Genomic DNA, 22,399 nt, shown 5'->3' on the forward strand with positions numbered 1-22,399 from the left:
TCACTTTCTTGTTCTTCGAATGAATGAAGGTGTTGGTGTTAAATTTCAGCTATTTTCAACCCGATTTGATTATTTGATATTGAGTAAATCTAAGACATGCGATTAACCTCAAAATTTGGGCGCGTATCAAGTATGTACCGATACTTTGGCCATACAGATTAAAAATGAGTTTAAATATTTTTATTTAGTTAAGTAGTAAGTTTTTTTCCATACCTTTTCACTGGTAGTCTAAGAGGCTATTCCAACTATGCCCAGACGGATAGCTGAGCTCACGGGCTCAACCTGAGAGAATTTGCTGAGACTACGCCCGGCAAGAGCACTGCTTCGGAGAATCTACCATCGAATCGGAATCACGACCCACTGAGAAGATCCGGCGAGAAACTCAGTGGGCTGTGTCTATGGGTTAATTTACTCGTCGAGCCCTTCGTGGCAAGCGACGGGTTCGACGAGGACGGTGACCGGTGCTTGTGGTACCTAAAAGCACCGTTAATGGATCGGGTTTGGAAATAGTATGCTGGTTAGTCCGACTAAGGGAAAACGTTTGAAATACAAACGAACATAGTAACTTATTTAGAATGACTTCAATTACTGATATCTTTGACCTTCGATATAATCATTTAATATGAGATTTGCTATTACTATACTCAATAATGAGTGAAATAAAATTAAGAAAATTTTTCTTTCTGTACATATTTTTAAAAAATTTAATCGATACAGTTTGTTCCAAATTAACAAAAACCTTTTTGAACGTTTTGAAATCAGAACAAAATATAATTGTGTTTTTATAATATCACCGCACATTTCCCCCTAATTTTGGGCAACTGTAATCGTAGTGGTGCTTCCTTTGTGGGATCAAGCAGCTTATATCAGGGGATTATGGCGCTTATTACCGGGGCATTAGGAATTTATTATGCATGATTTAACGATAATGAAGTACGGGGATGTTTTACGACAGCTCACGTAATTGATTTTAGATTATTCGTTAATACGGTTGTTGATCGAAATTAATTAAAGACGATGTCGAGTTCACCGGGTAAGACGCCCGGTGTACACAAGAAAGTACACTTTTGAGAAGGTTTTTGGAACGAAGTTCCTTATGGGACGATGCGGAGGGGTACCCTAACCGGGAAAAAACGTCCGTAACGTAAGATTTTTGTTATTTATGTAGTCTTAGTAGAATGGCTATACAGTGTCTAATATGAAGTCTACGTGATGACGGTTATTATTATTATTCAAATGAGAAGCTGTTTCTTTGTATATTATATATTTTTATAAACCATTGTGAATAAAATAAAGTTGATAACTTTGTAAAGTAGTTTTTATTTTTATTTTTATCAATAAAAAAATCATAATAAAAAATGTATACCCGAATAATTATTTTCTTTATACCTCGAATAGAACTTAAAATTAATATTTTTATAATAAGGAACTTCGTTCCTATCCGTTGTCCCACGACACCACACATATATTTTTTTAAGGTTTTTAAAGATGACTAATGACAGATTCAACGCATCAATCCTAGAAGAACTAGGCGTTTCCACAGGACTCTTCACCACTTGCCTACGTAGGGTTTTTGAGTATTTTGGTCTCATTCCGAAGAAAAAGGATGAAAATCTCGAAAAACTACTGATCACCGGCAAAGTGGAAAGAATATGGCTTAGGGAGCATAGTTTCATGCGCTGGTTCGGTCAAATTAAGATGACATTGAACTCCAGCATCAATGTCGTTAACCAATGCGCAGAGGTCAGGAAGCAATGGAGGAACATAGTCCAAACAAAAGTGCTTCGTAAAGGTCACGATCCTCAGTACTGAGAACCACAACGCAAGGAGAAATATGGGGAATTCAGAAAAAAAATTGTTGACGAATAAATAACTAAGCCGCCGCATGTTTCATGGATTCTTCTCAAAACTGTGTTTTTCTGCACTAATATTTCAATTTATTACGTTTTAGAATTTTATTTTTGTGTTTTTATAACTACTAGAGGTCCCGCAGTAGTCGAAATTCGACTATAACTAATTGGAATTGTAAGTTTGTACACTATTATGATTGTATTTTATACTTCTATAATCACAAATTTCGCCAAGACTACACTATAAAAAATATTTAATCTCAATTTGACAACAGACGTCAAGAACAAAAGTTTGACAATAAATAGTAGGTATGCATGTGCACGTGTGTGCGTCAAATACATGGTATGTAGTGTGTGTAATGTTTACTTTATTGATTTAATGTATCTTTTATACATTATTTAAAAAAAATATTAGCATTGTGCACTTCTTCTCTATATTCTCTATAAGTGTGGAAAATTTCAAACTCCTCCGTCCGCGCAAATTTCGTAAAAAGGGATACAAAGTTTTTGCTTTACGTATTAATATACCTAGTCACGTCATAAATTCTGTAACATGTTTAATGTAAAATATGTAATTGAAATAAGTTTATTCATTATGTAACCATTCAAATACCAAAATGAACTTAACAAAACATAGATTCTTATGACACTAAAGTTTATTCAAAATGACCTCCGTGATTTTGAATACAGGTCTTCAATCTGCGCGGCCAGTCGTCTATCGCAGCACGAACGAGGTCCATGTCAATATCGGCGGCTGCCTTAATCAAGGATGTCTTGAGTGACTCCAAATTGGGATGAGGCTTTGAGCACGCCTTTTCCTCCAAGTGTTGCCATATCTTGTAATCTAATGGATTCAAATCTGGACTGGAGGAGGGCCAGTCTTCGTGCCGGATGAAGTCGATTTCACGCGCCGCCAGCCAGTCTTGTGTGCTCTTCGCTCTATGAGCTGGCGCCAAATCTTGTTGGGATACCCAGTGCCTGTTATTGAACATGGTATGAGAAACAGGTTCCACAAGGTTCGTCAGGACTGTATTTTGATACACAACTGCATTCGTTTTTACACTTTTCTCACAAAAATGTACCTCTGTTAAGCCCCAATAAGAAACTCCCAACCATACCATGAGCGAGGATGGAAAATGACCTCGTTGGACACGCGGAATACGGTTGCTCGCTTCTTCACAACTGTGTGCGTACACCTTATCATTTTGTTTGTTGTAGCTCTCTTCTACGGTAAAAATTTTTTCATCCGAAAAAAGAATTTCCCGATATTTTTTTCCCGCGTACCGCTTCAACAAAGCGCGGCATCTCTTTAGTCTCAGGTCCATTAGACGAGCATTCAAACGATGTCCTGTTTTTCTTCGATATGCCCGAAGCCCTAAGTCTTCATTTAACACCATTTTCACCGTGGTTCTGCTTAACCCCATCTGAAGGGCCAACAGTTTTTGCTTACGTTTGGGATTTCTTTGAATTCGCGCCTTCACAGCTTTTATCACTGCTGGAGTCCTAACAGACCGAGGGCGACCATTTCTTGACCTGGTCATCTACACTAGAGCCTTCATTGTATCGTTTGATGGTACGATAAACGAATCTTTTGGTTATATTCAAATTTTTCAGTATGTTAACAATTTGAATTGGCGCGTAACCGCAACGATGCAACGCAATAACTGCAACACGGTCTTCTTTAAGCGTCCACTCCATATTTAAAAATGAGTAAAATTCTAAAAGTATACATTTTTAATTTCATGAACAATTCGAAATTCGAATTTAATAAACTTTTTTGTGGCCAGCATTCTAAAAGAAAAGTTTTTACTGTGTGACAATACTTATGACCTGACTAGGTATAGATACTTGAGTCGACTATTATCAAAGGCGGCAATCTGACTTTTGGACAATGATTGGTAAATCAGAAAAACGAATTATTGACTTTGTATTCCATTGGCAGTCACAAAACTCTTCGGAACGACATCTTAGATAAATAACAGGTTAACTATTAACCTTTATTTAATGCAGGTTTTGAACCGTATTCTTTGAAGGAGACGATTATATTCAAATAAATCTGTATTGAAATATCAATAAAAAATTTTTGTCCAAATGCACAGATTGCCACCTTTGATAATAGACGACTCACTTAGGGTAACGATCTCTTGACCCATCGGGAGGACTGAGAAATTAATTAAGCCCGTCTTAAATAATTTTCTAGTTCTAGTTTTTCTAATACATTTCTAAAAAACTATCTAACAAACAAACCATTTCTCAAATATCATAATACCGAAAAGCGTTTAGGGACTCTTCCATCCGTACTTAAGTCAGTAATTTGTATCGACAAACAATGGTCACGTGTTGTATGTATATGATCACTGCACCCACCCTTGCGCGTATAGCGTAATGATGTGGTGTGTTCAATGGTGATTTTGTAAGCGTATGAGGCTATAATTGAGCAAGAATCAAGAATATATTATTAAATTTTGCTCCTAATATAAATGGTAGGACGTCTTGTCTGGTGGTAGGACTTATTGTGAGTCCGCACGGGTAAGTACCACCACGCGGCTTAGTTCTGCCGTGAAGCAGTAATGCGTTTCGGCTTGAAGGGTGGGGCAGCCGTTATTTCTATACTGAGACCTTAGAACTCATATCGCATGGGGTGGCGCATTTACGTTGTAGATATCTATGGGCTCCGGTAACCGTTTAACACCAGATGGGCTGTGAGACAGTCCATCCATTAAAGCAATAAATAAAAAATTTGCATCTGGTATGTTAATTAAGATGGTCGATGATAGTAGATCACTGACCAAAATGAGTAAAATAATAAAATTTAAATTGAATTGTAGTACTGAGTTCTTAACAAAAAGTACCAGGCGCTCATTACCAGCGAGGAGGTCAATTTATCACTCAACCTAACTTTTTGTATCGTTCTATTGAATAGGTACTTTTTGCACTGAAGATTAAGTTTCCCGCGTCTCGTTCGAATTTCGAACCATTAATACTAGACGACCGTTTTAAAAAGAACCTTTATTTTGTGAGAAAATTATCTATATATTAATACGTGAAGCAAAAACTTTGTATCCCTTTTTACGATAATCGTGCGGACGGAGGAGTATGAAATTTTCCACATTTATAAAGAATATAGAGAAGGAGTGCACAATGCTAATTTTTTTTTTAAATTATGCTATAAAAATACATTAAATCAATAAAGAAAATATTACACACACTACCATGAATTTGACACACACACTACTATGCTATACTATTTGTTTATTGTCAAACTTTTGTTATTGCTTAAAGTCTGTGGTCAAATTAATAATAGGTTAATATTGTTTATTTTTGATATTATTTGTCTACAGTGTAGTCTTGGTGAAATCTGTGATTATAGAAGTAAATAATAATGCTCAAACTATAAGTATTTCAATTAATTATAGTCGAATTTCGACTACTGCTGGACTACTAGTTGAGTTTAATACGTGTTTTGAGTTGCTACGGTGTCAATGTTCTTTGGACTTTATTAATTTGTGGTTTTATTGAATACATAGCTAGTTCGCATTGGATTTTGTGCGATTTTATACCTACGAACCAAAAAAAAAACTCTATGTAATACAATCGTTAGTTTTCAAAATTAATATTGTCAGACTTGTTATTGGTAAGCATTAAAAGTGCGACTTTCTATGTTAATTTTTAGATACATAGCCATTGTTTTAGAGTACCTCTTCAAATCTCTTTGAATTTTAACAAGAAAAAGACTGACGTAAATTATTACTGCACACAGCAGACGAGCCACATCTAGTAAATGCCAACCGCCAACAACCTAGTGAGTTTCTCGCCGGATCTTCTCAAAGGATCGCGATTCTGATCTGGCAGTAGATTCAGCGAAGCACTGCTCTTGCTCGGGCCAGTGTTTGCAAACTCTTTCAGGTTGGGCCTCCTGAGCTCCCTACCATTCAGAGCGTAACTGAAATAGTCTCATAGGCTACCATCGGAACCGGCGGTCATGTTGCTGGCGGCCGCCGGTCCGGCGTCTAGGGGACGGCGGGATGGATGTAATGTGCTCTGCGTAAACCCTGTCCCGCCGTCTCAATAGCTCCGACTGGGTTCCCACCCGGTCCGGGGTAGGGCGCCGGCTGTGAGCGGTAGGAGTTTTTAGTGAGGTTCGACTCCCACATACCCCACTTGCCGTGCGGGTGGGGATCCGGCGATTTTCTCCTGCGGAAAATAAAATAAAATAGGCTACCATCGAATAGGGAAAAAAAGCGCAATTCGTGATGCCCAAAAAAATGTCACTATATAAACCTAGAATACAATATTATCGTAGTAAACAAGTTTTTTTTTTTTAAATCACCACCCGTAAAAAGCGAAACTTAAACATCATTAACACTTTTGATATAATAAAACGTCGTACACGCGCCACACAACAATGGATGACGGATCGCTAAAATCATTCTTCACGATCACGCCCATACATTTTAAAACTACCACATAAATCCAGTATTGTTTGAACTAAACCAATCATTTCTATCACTACCAAATCGTTTGTGAAGAACAAACTTATTTTAATACTTCGAAAAATGAAAATTTCCTAAACTGCAATACGTTTTCGACGTATTCCGAACGCAAACTTCAAAACGCAAATTAGAATTCTATGATTGATTTAATGACCAACTACTCCAATTTAAGTAGCGCTCGACTGTTTCGGTCGATACCTGCGAGCGGAGCTCAAGATGATTTGGATGAGTTTTACAGGACGCCGTCAGCACGTGTTGGTCACGTGACATTAGGAAAAGCAAAGCGCTAGTTCGGAATAACAGCTTAAATGGCGTCATTACAGATTTTGATTATATATTACATTGTTTGATATAGGTTTTGTAATAGATAGGGGTATGAGTTTGTAGTATTCTTTATTTAAAGTTTATTAATCGATTTCATGTGCGAGACTAAAAATTTGAAAATGTTTATTGGGAAATTCGATTTATGTTTGAAACGTATTACGAAATAAGAACGTAGTCAACGTCAATTGAGCATAGCAGTAGTTCTATTTTTCCTACTGGAAAAGCAAAGGTATCATACCATACAGCCTAATCTTTTATATTTTTTTGATGTAATGAGATGCTACGAGATGAAATATAGTCTCGGTAAAATGGTAGTTATTTACTGAGATTTTTTCGGTGGACTTTTTGAAGGATCCCGAGAAGTTACGTCCAGCGGCTTTGTTTCATTTTCCCACATTTGTGCACTTTCACAGATACTAAACAGTTAATAAACCGCCGTTAGTACATATTTAAAACTGAAGAAACACTAAATAGACAAAATAAAACAACTGACACAACTTCGCTCCTCGCGTTCCCGCCAAAAAGCTCTTTTTTTATTTAATTCATGGCACAGATAATTTAAAACAAAACTTAAAAAACTGATATGACGATAAAATCTTCTTTCATGTATCTAAGCATCTTATTATTATTATTATTTTTGTGATTGAAGCTTTACTGGTGGCCCGGAGGCCTTTCCAGTTTCACCAGGACAGGTGGGCGAGCAAAGGCTCAGCCAGAAGGGGTGGGATTTGCTAACTCAAGAGCAACTGCTTCGCGAATGAATCTACTGCCGGATCGGAATCGCGATCCGCTGAGAAGATCCGGCGAGAAACTCAGCGAGCTGATGCATGGGTTAGGTTGCACGTTGACCACTTTGTCGAGTTCGACGCGTACAGTTAGCGTGGTTCCTCAGCCTGCTCCTAGTGTTCAAGCTGAAGGTATCTGATGCAAGAGTTATTGGATCTGATGGATCCGTAAGGACGTTTCTAGGGCGACGACGGTGACTTGTTCCTGCGTGATAAGGATTCGGGGAGTAGTCAGCGGCGGCAACGATAAGACCATTATCATGACGCATAGCCTTATCTAAGTAACGTTCCGACGATGACTTCATGTGTTCGCGTATCGATTCGAGGCCCAGGTTGTCGTGTAGGTCAACGTTCCTCACGAACCACGGAGCTCCGACGGCTAACCTGCAAAAGCGGGATTGTAGGGTTTGGAGGGTGTCTATATGTGTGCGACACGGAATAGATAAATAAGGTTGGAAAGGCCTTTGCTCTAATTTTGTATTAGAACCAGTGTCGCCGCTTCATCCCCACTATTTTAATTTCTACAGATACACATACTGTGATTACAAGTATTTCGCACACAACAAAAACACCCACACATAAATCTCAGGGCAGATATTCGTTCGCAAACTAGCACAAAACTCCCGTAGGCACACACTCACACACGCAAAAAGGCAATAAAAATGTTCATACACGCTAGTGCTTGATAAAATCGATATTCTTTATCGATAAATTATCTGATGAATGAATGGAGAAAATGAAACATGAAATAAATATTGAAAAAGAAAACTATTTTACTTTTATTAATTACAAATAGTCACTGTCCCTGGAATAAAACGTATTTGTTAAGCAGTTGGCGCTTGCTATTAATTGCGAATGAATTTTTCAAAACTAAGTGTATTCTGATTTTTTTTATGGTAAAATCATTTAAAGTAAAATGTTTTGAGCAAATAGTACTCGTCTTTGTCTCCAGTTTCCTCTACCTGTCACGTCAATCCATTGTTCCTTGGCGTTAGGTTCTTTAGGAAACCTAAAATTTTTAATTTACTGCATAAGTCAAATAGCATTTTACTTAGATTTTAATACGTCTTAGACAATATAGTAAATATCCGTAAATGAGAGGTCTACATGAGTCGTCTATTATCAAAGGTGGCAATCTGTACATTTGGACAAAAAAATTTTATTGATATGTCAATACAGATTTATTTGAATATAATCGTCTCCTTCAAAGAATACGGTTCAAAACCTGCATTAAATAAAGGTTAATAGTTAACCTGTTATTTATCTAAGATGTCGTTCCGAAGAGTTTTGTGACTGCCAATGGAATACAAAGTCAATAATTCGTTTTTCTGATTTACCAATCATTGTCCAAAAGTCAGATTGCCGCCTTTGATAATAGTCGACTTACATGTCCCTTTATATTATACCTTCACATTAATTCAATGATAATAATTCAATAATAATAATACATATTTATTTTACTCAAAATACGTCTCACTAAGAATACACTAGGTATCATTAATTAAATATAAAATAATGCAAAAATTATCCATGTCAAATGTAAATATAGTCGAGAATTCTGTCGATGATTTTATTTCACCACATGGTCACCTCACTATCGACAAACTAGCGCCGTGCACCACGGCCAATCAGGGCAAAGGCCGAAATTTCAAAGATTGAAGTGTAGAGAACGCAATGCATGTAGTACATTGGAAGCTGACTTGGTCATTGCGTTCATTGGGCGAGTACACATCGCGCAATGTATGCTATTTATAACTTGCTGCAATAATATTGTTAATGTTTGGAATTTCATAATGCTCAGTATATTTTTATGTTTTAGACAAATAATATTGTAATTAAATGGTAATTTCGACTTACCGATCGAAAGATATACCTCCTCGCTCTATACTTGAGGTCTGACTTTTTGTTTTACAAGTTATAATTGCACAACACGGCACTATAAAGCGGAGATCTGTTCGCCCAAGTAGTCCGAAGCGCACTAAACGCGGTGAATGAAAGAATCGGTCGAGTTATGTTTGTACAATCATAACTGTGGCACGCTTGCCCCGCCTACATTACCATTCCAACCTTATTTATCTATTCCGTGGTGTGCGAGCCGCGTGAGCGAACACCACACTCGCGTAAGTCATGACGGGCCTTATGCAAGTTTTGTAAAGTGTCACCTTGTTCCGAAGGGACATTTTACTCCGCTTACAGATCATGGGATACAGTCTGCCGAGAATAAATGCGGCACGGTCGCGGACTGTTTTTACATGCGGGCGGAATGTCATGGATGCATCCAGGGTAACTCCTAGGTATTTGACCTTTCTGGCCCAGGGTATAGGTTGGCCGAAGAGGCTGATCGGAGGTGTAACATCTTATTATTGTCTAGACTATAGATGTATGAAAATTAGACAGCATAATTTCATAGCAGCAGTATATTTTATGTACTTCAGTGACGGTAACCATTTATAGTTACGAACTCGTCTGTCTAAGTTGGTAGCAAGTGGTAGGTAAACCTCGATGTGTGTAGCCTAAAGATGCGAGGGAGAGGCCAGATATACTACAATCAAAATTATGCAAGTAGATGTTAAAAAAAATATTATAATTGTTGAAAATCGATACAGTAGCATCTAAAATCAAACACTGAAAAAAAACACAAAATTTTAATTTTCAAAAATAATTTCCCACAATGCGTCCCTCGTTTTAGTCAAAAAGATCAATTCAAAAGCTCGACTAAAAAAATCTTCCCACGTGCTATAAATTAAAGTCTTATTAATTTTTCGGGCACGTGTCTGTCTGCATTGCGATGACCCGTATTACTCATAGCTAATGCAGTTTCACCTAAGCTACCTGTGGAGTATTTTATTTTTTATTGCCCTTGTAGGCAGATGAGCATACGGCCCACTTGATGGTGAGTGGTTACCGTCGCCCATGGACTTCAGTAATACCACAGGCAGAGCCAAGCCGCTGCCTACCGCGGTACTGATATGTACGTATGTCCTCCTCCACGCCTCAGTTTCCTCAATGCCGAGGGTCGTGACCACTTCCTCGCAGCAAGTGCTTATTGTGGATCACTAGCTGTGTTATTTTTTTATTGCTTAGGTGGGTGAACGAGCTCACAGCCCACCTAGTATTAAATGGTTACAGGGTCCCATAGATATCTACAACGTCATTGCGCCAACCACCTTGAGATATAGTTCTAAGGTCTCAGTATATGTAAGGTGTAAGTATGTAAGTATGTAAGTATGTAAGTATGTAAGTATGTAAGGTGTCAATATATTATGTCGTCCGACAAATCACGCTTACTCATTCCTTGCATCGTGGGGTGGTTTTCGTGGGATACAATAATGGTGGGTCCTCATGTGCTTCCATATCAGTCTTTCAGATTTTAGTCTTTTAGAAATTTCAAAACATGAGATTAATGAGGCTCCACCTAAGCTATGTACCTGTGACGCGTGTTTTAAAAAGCTTTTATTAGCTTGGTATGTATGTATCGTTAATTCCTTCAGTTTTAACATGTGAGATTAAATTGAAAAATGACATAAGCATCAAATACTGGTAATAATACAACAACTTTATAACTTGGCTCCAACAACCTGAACAGAAGGTGAAATTGATTGTTTGTTCGATTTTCTATATATAGTTTTTATTTTTGAAGTTTTTTATCTACAACATATTTTTTGTGACCATCCAAAGTTTACTTTCTATTTGACTTTCTATTCAATAAGTAGTTTAATATTCAAAGACCATTTTTTCAATTAGCTCTTTATCATCATCATCATCATCATCATCATTCCTTCCTATTACCCTCTGCTGGGGTGTAGGGCTCGAATCAAATTTTTCCATTTACATCGGTCTTGGGCTGTCTGTTCTAGCTCCTTACACGTCATGCCCAAGACCCCTAGCTCCTGCTCCACCGAGCGACGCCAGGTTGTTCTGGGGCAGCCTCTCTTCCTCTTGTCAGACACTTTCCAGGTCAGTGCTCTCTTTGATAGGTGGGTATCGGGCTTTCTCAAAATGTGACCAATCCAATGCCACTTCCGCGTAAGGATCTCCTTCTCCATTGGTGTCTGCTTAGTGATCCTCCACAGCTCTTTGTTGCTGATCTTCTCAGGCCAAAAGATTTTCAAAATCTTTATTATTAGCTCTTTATACGAGATTAAAATTCGTCACGTCATTTTGGGAAGTAGATATCCGTCAATATTAATTACAATATACGTATGTATTAGCTTATAGCTTTTTGTTAGCTTTGTTATAGTTTTTTTTTACTTGTTAAGATTTTTTAACTCTCGGATTCGAACCTCAGAATGCTGTGCCGCGTACACAATATGTTCATTGCGAATAGCACACGGCACCCCACAAGCCGAGACGGTACATTTGCATTGATATTGGATGTCCAGCTTCCATTTCGTGTACCATCAACGGATGATTTTACAATTCATAGACTAATCATAACAGAGATGACGTACAGCTTCGTCCATTTAACTCCTCTCAGAGACAGGCCTTTTGATTTTTTTATTGCGTAGGTAGGTGGACGAGCTCACAGCCTACCTGGTGTTAAGTGGTTACTGGAGCCCATAGACATTTACATTACAACGGCTGCCCCACCCTTCAAATCGAAACGCATTACTGCTTCACGGCTGAAATAGACAGAGTGGTGGTACCTACCCGTGCGGACTCACAAGAGGTTCTACCACCAGTAATTACGCAAGTTATAATTTTGCGGGTTTGAATGTTATTATACGTATTTCATTAGAAAAATTTATACCTGGTATTGCTAGATACGAATGCTGTCCACGCGGATGCATCGCTCACTTAAGTAGGAGAGAGATAGATGTCGAACGCTGCCGAACGCGGAGGCTGATTTTGTCTCTTTGTCGCTCGTTCCGCGCTCTCGCTTGCACTTCAAGCCTTAAATGGAACGCCTCAATGAGTCATGTTTTTTCGTGCGTGCAGCCGGCTCCATCGAATTATAAGACGTTGTCACGTCAAAAATCCAAAATTGAACCGTCCAAATTTGCACCATCCGTCATATCTACAACATTCCCCGTCTCTATAATCTTTGTTCGCGTCTGAATATTATTAAGGCTTCCCATTTAGGGTCCGAGCTGCGTGCCTAAGTGATATTAGACGTGTGTACGTATGTCATGATTGATTTCGTTGTACGGGAACGAATTTATCGACGCGGCTATGTGTTAATTAGTTTACATTGACGCGCGTCTGCTTATAGAGATAGGTTTGCTTTTATTGATCGAAATGGGCCAACGAAATTTAGGCTTATCTAATGTTAAATTTTAAATTCCACCATTATAACGAGTTAACACGTCTTGGCGCGCTTGAGATTTGTGATTAAAGTCTCAAACTCTCCTACCCATTGAACAGACCGCATCACTGTCTCATGGCAAAATATACAGTTTTTGTTGGGCTTTTTTTTATTGCTTAGTTGGGTGGACGAGCTCACGTCACACCTGGTGTTAAGTGGCTACCGGAGCCCATAGACATCTACAGCGTAAATGCCACCACCCACCTTGAGATATGAGCTCTAAAGTCTCAGTATAGTTATGGTGCATTATACAACCAGTTGGACATGACTGCTCCATCTTGGAACATGACATATTACTTATTGGCCTTGTAGGCAGACGAGCATACGGCCTACCTGATGATGAGTGGTTATCGTTGCCCATGGACGTCAGCAATGCCAGGGGCAGAGCCAACCTGCTGCCTACCGAAATTTAATCTCAACGAAACGACAACGACAAAACGAAATGGAAACTTTTATCTCATTATAATTATAATATACTCCATCCTTTGAACACGACACTAGATTATCTCGTGGGAGATAGTGGACGATTTAAATTTAGGATACCTCGATATATATGTAATCAACATATTTCGTCATTAGGTATGCTATCAGTGTTAGATGCTACAATCAAGTTTTATAGTAATAATATGGGATATTAGCCCTGTGAAAAATACACATTTAATTAAAGCTACTTTTAAGTTTTAATCTACTTATTTTACGGTTTACGGTTTAATCGTGTTTTTGTTGATTGATTAGCGTTCGGTATCACACAGTGAAAATAGGTCTAAGACTTGCAAAAATCGAAGATTATGCTTAATTCGTATTCCTTAAAACTTGTCACGCCTATAGATACCATAATAGGAAGATTCCATCAAATGTTGTCGACATCGTTGCCTACAAGGGCAATAAAAAATATCGGTTGTCTGTAAAGTTGGTTTACTGACGATAGTTGAACGTGACAACGTCCTAAGAAAATACTGATGGAATGGTTCCATTTTTCAAAAGAAAATTTAAATTTTGTTTGATAGATATTTTATATGGACAATTGACATCACATTCACTTTTCACTGAACTTCATACTTGACGAAAACATGTAAATGTATGATTGTATAGCAGCTGTCCACGCGGATGCATCGCTCACTCAAGTAGAAGAGAGACAGATGTCGAATGTTGTCGAACGCGGAGGCCGATTTTGCTTCTTTGTCGCTCGTTGCGCGCTCTCGCATGCACTTCAAGCCTTAAATGGAACGCCTCAATAGTCATGTTTTTTCGTGCGTGCAGCTGGCTCCATCGAATTATAAGACGTCGTCACTTCAAAAATAAAAATAAAATATCTAAACAATACTTAATCTGGACAAGCTAAAAGACGCGAAACTTCATGAACTTCACGAATAAATAAACTTATTAGCGTTTTAAAATAAACAAGTCTATAAATAGCATTATAATGAGATATATGATCTGTGACCAAAAATGACGGTATGTCGAAAACAGCGGGGGATAAAAAAAAGCACAAAACATTCATACCGCATATAATGCGAACGTGATGAAGTAACGGGGTGCGTCGGCGTTTGAAGCAACCCCTTCATGTCCTTATTCAGTTGCAACATTTTTTTTTTGAATTTTAACTATATATTTTCTAAAAAAAATCCTTTTACCGTAATTGCCGTCCTTTTAACGGCCGTCTGGTATAGTGGTGAGTGACATGGTCACTACACAAGTGGGTCGCGGGTTCGAATCCCGCCAAGGGAAGATATTTGTATGATAAATATAAATGTCTTCCAATGTTATGGATGTATATTAAGTATATGTATAACAAAAAAATATTAAATTTATTTCCGTTATCTGGTACCTGTAACACAAGTTCTTTACGAACTTATCACGGGACCAGTTAACGTGGCGTGATTGTTAGTAAATATTTAATTATTTATTATTTTATAATTATCCGGGATTAAGAATGTAATCGTAAGTTATTATTTTTCGTCCTAGTTATATTAATGCTTCACTATTATTTTTTTAAACGGAACTGTTTCTAATGCCCTCCAACTAACGAGCAAATTCCATTGCCATTTAAACGGCTTAAGGTTTCACCGCTTGCGATGGACGCCAGCGCAAATTTTAGAAGCCTGTATGGATCATCATGTATCTATAAAGTGACACAATATTCTGTCACCTAGAATAAGTCCCCGTCAAACATAAACGAAACACCGAATCAAAAAAGCAATATGTCCAAATTTGTTTTTCAATTTTGCACCAATTTTGCATACCGCACCGCGCAGTCGGGTAATGCGACCAAATAAAATACGCTATTGTGGTTTTTACGACGCGTAAATATGGCGGTTCCATATTTTTTTTGATTTTTTTTATTAGTTGTGTGATGTGAAATAGGATTTTCTCCGCACTGTTTTATTGTTTACAAAATACGTATGCGGCTTTGTTATGTTTGCTATATCATTAGTTATATCTTATATGTTGTTTAAATTCGAACAGGTTGTATGATTTTAATGAATTATTATGAACGGAATTATTATGAAGTTGAATATCACGTATGACGGTTTCTCTCATCCTACGACTGTGTATGTATATTAGTGAAAGTTCTGCTTTGAAAATACTTTTTTTTAATTACGTATCCCTTACAGACAGACGAGCATACGTCCCACCTGATGGTGAGTGGTTACCGTCGCCCATAGACTTCAGCAATGCCAGGGGCAGAGCCAAGCCGCTGCCTACCGCAAGCCGCTGCCTACCGCTAATTATGTTACTACTGTATTAACACTAATTATATTTAGCTTTTAAATCAGCTTCGGTAAACTTGAAAAAGCTCAATTTTCCTCTATCTGATCGTTGGTAGCCCCTATGGGCTATCCCAACTACGCTGGTACGGGCATGTGAGCTCACGGGACTCAATCTGAGAATTATCTAGAGCTACGAATCAGCTGCGAGCCTGAGAATTAGCTAAGAAATAGTTGACACTAGCCCTAGCCAAGAGCAGTGCTTCGCGGAATCTACCATCGCTGCGGAATCGATTAGCTGAGTAATGCCGAATTACTAGACAATTCAGCATCAGTGATTCAGATTCATTCATTCAGCATCATTCATTCAGATTTAAATCTATACTAATATTATAAAGAGGAAAGATTGTCCCTGATGAACATAGGCTACTTTTTTAAATTTTTTTTTATTTATTTTTTTGGTTTCATGTGTGTTTTAATGTTTCCGAAGCGAAGCGAGGGCGGGTCGCTAGTATTTTATACATATAAAAATGCTAGAAAGCATGTAGCTTAGAAAGTTTGAGTAGCTTAAACGATTTGTAAGAACGTTCTTGCAAAATTCTGAGAGAGTTAACTTAAGGTAACAATTAAGCGATGTATTTTTTTACAATTAAAATAAATTGATGCTGTTTCACTGACGAAAAAAAAAAATCGAATAACAATAAAATATTGATAGACATTTTTTATATGTATATACGAGTATGTTACATAGTATAAGTATGTAATATTATTATCAATTTGGTTATTTTCGCAATAAGTAATGTACCTACCAAAGGACTCTAACCACCACCATCTCTCCACCTTTGGTTGACTGGTAGAGAATGCCTGAGGTATTAAGTCCGCCATTGTACCTTTGTACATGAAGTTGAATAAATCTCTATGTATAAAAATGAATTGCTGTTCGTTAGTCTCGCTAAAACTCGAGAACGGCTGGACCGATTTGGCTAATTTTGATCTTGAATGATTTGTGGAAGTCCAGAGAAGGTTTAAAACGTAGATAAATATGAAAATGCTTGCAATTAAATAAAAATAACAATTTTCGTCGGACGGATTCCTTTTGTTTGTTTTAAATTCATTTTATACAAAAGCTTAGGTCTTTTATTTATCGATTGAGGCACTACGAAGTCTGCCGGGTCAGCTATTAATAAATAAATATTTAAATACGACAGTTCAAAATATCAGTCTTCATTATAACATAATCAACGGCCCCCTCGATCGTATTGAAATAATCATTGATCGATGATTGTCACGTCGTCTATATGCAAATCGGGATAGTTCACGGCTGGCGGAGCCATTTGAATATCGCTGAATTTGTTTCGTGCATTTTTAGGTTGTGTTATTTAATAGTGCGGAATGGGGACGTACTCAGATTTTTGAAGTGAAAATAAAAGATTAAAGGCATACCTTTAGTAATGCCTAAAATATTTTTTTTATTATTTCAAAGAGTTCGTGTTTTTTTTATTGCTTAGATGGGTGGACGAGCTCACAGCCCACCCGGTGTTAAGTGTTTACTGGAGCCCATAGACTTCTTTGGTCACATCTCCAGAAAAGAGCACTCGACGGAGAAACTGGTAGTCCAGGGCCGGGTGGAAGGCAGAAAATTACGCGGCCGCTCACCGACCCGCTGGACTGACCTAATAAAGAAGGCAACTGAGTCCACTATGGTCGAATGTACTCGTAACGCTTCGAACCGCCAGACCTGGAAGTGCATTGCCTGGAGGGCGGTTGTCGGGAGCATGGTCGACCTAACAGGTCCTACTGCACATACAGCGTCAACGCAACCACGACCACTCTGACAAGAGTGTCCGACTGAGAAGAATAGACATCTACAACGTAAATGCGCCACCCACCTTGAGATATAAGTTCTAAGGTATCAAGCATAGTTACAACAGCTGCCCCACCCCTCAAACCGAAACGCATTACTGCTTCACGGCAGAAATAGGCAGGGTGGTGGTACCTACCCGTGCGGACTCACAAGAGGTCCTACCACCAGTAAAAGTACGTGTGGCCACACAGCACGTGTGTGAGTGAAATACTAATAGAAAGCATACCCTCATAGCATATGCTCAAGCAGACATGTCCCTGCAGGTGTATACCTGCGCATTAGCTAGCGGTGACTCTGAAGCTTTTCTCCCCTTTTTTCTACGACAACCAGGCGCGATGTAAAGCTTCTTTGGAAAATATCTGTTCATGTAACAGTAACATGTGTCTCATATGGATCACCATTGTCCCACGCTAAGAAATAGGTTATTGAATACAATGGTGATGAAACTTACGAATTTACCTGATGTTAAGTGTAATTAAGTGCTTATAACGGCTTTTTTCCTTGGTTGAGGTCATTTAGTTCACTACCTTTCGATCGATAATGGTTTTACTTTAGAGCTAGGGGGACAGGATGGCCGAACTCGCCAAACTATGTTTAAGCGCGTTCTAATAGTAGTTTATTTTTCCCTACCTAATCGTTGGTAGTCTAAGGGGCGATTCCAACTTCGCGCGGACTAGTAGGTGAGCTCACGGCTCAATCTGAGCGAATCGCTAACACTATTCCTAGCAGCAGTGCTTCCCTGAATCTATTACCGGACAGGAATCGCGACCCACTGATCCGGCGAGAAACTCAGTGGGCTGTATCTATGGGTGCCAGTACTATTGAATATATTTCAATCAGCGGACTTTTTAAAAGAGAGAACCGTAATTTTCCTATAAGCAATTATTAGGTTATTATAAATTTAAAAACTTATAAAGGTTTCGTCGAGTTGAGATTCCGGTCCGGTAGTAAATCCAGCGAAGCACTGGTCTTCTTAAGACTAGTGTTAGCGATTCGCTCAGGTTGAGCCCGTGAGCTCACTCACCTGTCCGGGCGAAGTTGGAATCGCCCCTTAGGCTACCAACGATTAGGTACTGAAAAATAAACTACTGGTAGAACGCCCATAAACATAGTCTGGCGAGTTCGGCCATCCTGTCCCCTTAGCCCTAAACCATTCTCGATCGAAAGGTAATGAACGAAATGGCCTCAACCCCTGAAGAAGCCGTTATAACCACTTGATTGGTCTTGATTATTCATAAGAATAATCAAGGCTTCATTCATCAAATGCTTATTTAAATTATTTACGAACGAATCCGGCCCTGCGTAAAGCAGCGTATGCAAAACAAGTGATTTGTTCGGTTGTGACGCGGCTCCAATTGAACGCAAATATTGGTTGTATAGGATTTTTGATGGATGCCAATCTTACTTTGAACGGATTGTGTGAGAAGTAACGATTTTGTAATGCATTTTTTTTTATTTGTGAACTTCATACAATAAAAATAATCAATCGTGTTCTATGACGTAACCTAGCCTAACATTTGAAAGGTTGAGTGAGGTTTGCTTTTTGGCTATACAGCTTTTATGGTAGATGAGCTTACGGGTCACCTGGTATTATATGATCATCGGAGTCTAAAGACATTAAAAACGTAAATTCCACCAACCATTATTACTACACGAAGAACAAAACACCTTACACTACAATTAATAAAAAAAAATGGACGTTATGCTAACGCAATTACTAAATACTAAATATATAGATAAATAAATAAATATAATAAATATTTACTAACAATCACGCCACGTGAACTTGTCCCGTGATAAGTTCGTAAAGAACTTGTGTTACAGGTACCAGATAACGGAAATAAATGTAAGATTTTTATTATACGCAAACATATATTTAATATACATCCATAACCCTGGAATAGACATTTATATTTATCATACAAATATCTTCTCTTGGCGGGATTCGAACCCGCGACCCCCTTGTGTAGTGACCATGTCACTTACCACTACACCAGACGGCCGTTATTGAATTGAGAGTTTCATTCAATTGAGTGACTAATATCGTACGAATTCTGGTGTGCTATGGACTTATCCGCTTGAACGTGAATTATATAGCGATTAAAAATCTACAGAATCCCTCAATATTTTTCGGTTCAAATGTAATAAAGCTTTCCAATGACTCGCCATTATCAGACCCACGGAATAGATAAATAAGGTTGGAAAGTCCTTTGCTCTAATTTTGTATTAGAACCAGTGTCGCCGCTTCATCCCCACTATTTTAATTTCTACACATACACACACTGTGATTACAAGTATTTCGCACACAACAAAAACACCCACACATAAATCTCAGGACAGATATTCGTTCGCAAACTAGCACAAAACACCCGTAGGCATACACACTCACACACGCAGAAAGGCAATAAAAATGTTCATACACGCTAGTGCTTGATAAAATCGATATTCTTTATCGATAAATTATCTGATGAATGAATGGAGAAAATGAAACATGAAATAAATATTGAAAAAAAAACTATTTTACTTTTATTAATTACAAATAGTCACTGTCGCTGGAATAAAACGTATTTGTTAAGCAGTTGGCGCTTGCTATTAATTGCGAATGAATTTTTCAAAACTAAGTGTATTCTGATTTTTTTTATGATAAAATCATTTTCAGTAAAATGTTTAGAGCAAATAGTACTCGTCTTTGTCTCCAGATTCCTCTACCTGTCACGTCAATCCATTGTTCCCTGGCGTTAGGTTCTTTAGGAAACCTAAAATTTTTAATTTACTGCATAAGTCAAATAGCATTTTACTTAGATTTTAATACGTCTTAGACAATATAGTAAATACCCGTAAATTAGAGGTCTACATGTCCCTTTATATTATACCTTCACTTTAATTCAATGATAATAATTCAATAATAATAATACATATTTATTTTACTCAAAATACGTCTCACTAAGAATATACTAGGTATCATTAATTAAATATAAAATAATGCAAAAATTATCCATGTCAAATGTAAATATAGTCGAGAATTCTGTCGATGATTTTACCACATGGTCACCTCACTATCGACAAACTGCACGGCCAATCAGGGCAAAGGCCGAAATTTCAAAGATTGAAGTGTAGAGAACGCAATGCATGTAGTACATTGGAAGCTGACTTGGTCATTGCGTTCATTGGGCGAGTACACATCGCGCAATGTATGCTATTTATAACTTGCTGCAATAATATTGTTAATGTTTGGAATTTCATAATGCTCAGTATATTTTTATGTTTTAGACAAATAATATTGTAATTAAATGGTAATTTCGACTTACCGATCGAAAGATATACCTCCTCGCTCTATACTTGAGGTCTGATTTTTTGTTTTACAAGTTATAATTGCACAACACGGCACTATAAAGCGGAGATCTGTTCGCCAAGTAGTCCGAAGCGCACTAAACGCGGTGAATGAAAGAATCGGTCGAGTTATGTTTGTTCTATCATAACAGTGGCACGCTTGCCCCGCCTACATTACCATTCCAACCTTATTTATCTATTCCGTGATCAGACCACATTGTCTCAGCTTAACTGTTAAGTCGTAAAGCCTTCTAAGTCACGTTTAAGTGAAATGTCCAATGAAACTGAGCGTTCAGCTCCAAGCGTTAAGTTACATATTTCGTTCAGTCGTAAAACAGTGATGGACGATGTTTACACTCAATTTAAGCTTGGAGCTTTGTTGTATGGAATCGATCTTCCGATATTTCTCAGTGACTTAGTACCACTTACGTTACACACTTTAAAAAAATTATTCGTCCATGGACGTCTGAACGGGAAAGCTATAACATTTGAGACGATAATTATGGTGTATTATAGCAACAATTTCATAACTAACTAAATTAAAAATAATTATAGAAAAAATGGGACTTCAAATAAATGAACATACCATAATGAATATTAAGTTCGGCGTAAGACGGAATGGTTAAGAGGGAAAGGATCGTCGGCTATCCGTTGTTAAAAAAGGATTGCAGCTGTTGAGATTAGTTATTGGGACTCGGATCGAAGATCGATCCATGGATAGAAAACCTATCCTAGATTGCTTTCAATCTCGGACTGCGGATATGTTATTGGTTTTGGGCGTCAAACGAATGCTCGAATAGTTACCGAAGTTGAAAGATTTTCTTATCCGTGGTACTTTTTGGATTTTGGTTGGCTTAACTGATGACGTCATCCACATAGACGAGGATAGAACTGAGGTGTCGTTCGATAGTCCACTGGAGTGTTATTCAGATAGACCTCGACCCTCAGTATTGAGGATTATTGACGCGAGCAAGAGGTAGCTACGTAATTAAAACATGACGTAGTCACCAATGTGTGACGTAATGAAAACTAAAAAAACTTTTAAATATACACATATTTTTATTGCTTAGGTGGGTGGACGAGCTCACGACCCACCTGATGTTAAGGGGTCACCGGAGCCCATAAACATCTAGACGTAAATGCCACCACCTATCTTAAGACATGAGTTCTAAGGTCTTTACAGTACGACGGCTAACCCAACCCTTCAAGAAATATGCATGGTGGTGGTACCCTCCCCACTCGTGTGGACTCATAAGACGTCCTACCCCCCGTAACTATGCAAATTATAATTTTGCGGGATTGCGTTTTATTACACGATGCTATCCTTCACCGTGGAAGTCAATCGCGAACATTTGCTAAGTACGTATTTCATTAGGAAAATTGGTACCAGCCAGCAGGGTTCGAACACCGGTGCATCGCAAGATACGAATGCACTGGACGATTTTCCTTTAGGCCACGATGACTTTTAAATATATCCACTAAGCATCTAATAATATGGTCTAAAATCGTATCTAAGCCGGAGCGCGAATCGCGTTCGGGAGAATTAAAAGAAAGTTATAGTAAAAGAAGTATATTTCGAAATAAATCATGAAACAAGAATACATTAATTGGCAGTTTCAAAATGAAATACAAAATTATTCTACGCTAAATTAATTAACTAAGTCATGGTATAACTGATTTACTAATAATAAAATGAAACACAAAAACATGGCTGGCGAACCTTAAAATTATCTAAAATAT

At 38.0% G+C, this 22,399-nt stretch overlaps 2 long non-coding RNA genes across 2 annotated transcripts; both read right to left on the minus strand.

Annotated features, from left to right (window-relative positions):
• Positions 1-8,201: 8,201 nt before the first annotated feature.
• Positions 8,202-9,531, minus strand: LOC134199131 (uncharacterized). Its single transcript, XR_009973484.1, has 2 exons — positions 8,836-9,531; positions 8,202-8,555 (listed from the first exon to the last, which is right to left on the minus strand). It is a non-coding gene; the product is annotated as an uncharacterized LOC134199131 (long non-coding RNA).
• Positions 9,532-19,826: 10,295 nt separating this feature from the next.
• Positions 19,827-20,856, minus strand: LOC134199132 (uncharacterized). The gene is made up of 2 exons (XR_009973485.1): positions 20,638-20,856; positions 19,827-20,085 (listed from the first exon to the last, which is right to left on the minus strand). It is a non-coding gene; the product is annotated as an uncharacterized LOC134199132 (long non-coding RNA).
• Positions 20,857-22,399: the final 1,543 nt, after the last annotated feature.

The sequence above is a fragment of the Bombyx mori genome, chromosome 7, assembly GCF_030269925.1.
Source record: "Bombyx mori chromosome 7, ASM3026992v2".
Classification (NCBI taxonomy): Eukaryota; Metazoa; Arthropoda; class Insecta; order Lepidoptera; family Bombycidae; genus Bombyx; species Bombyx mori.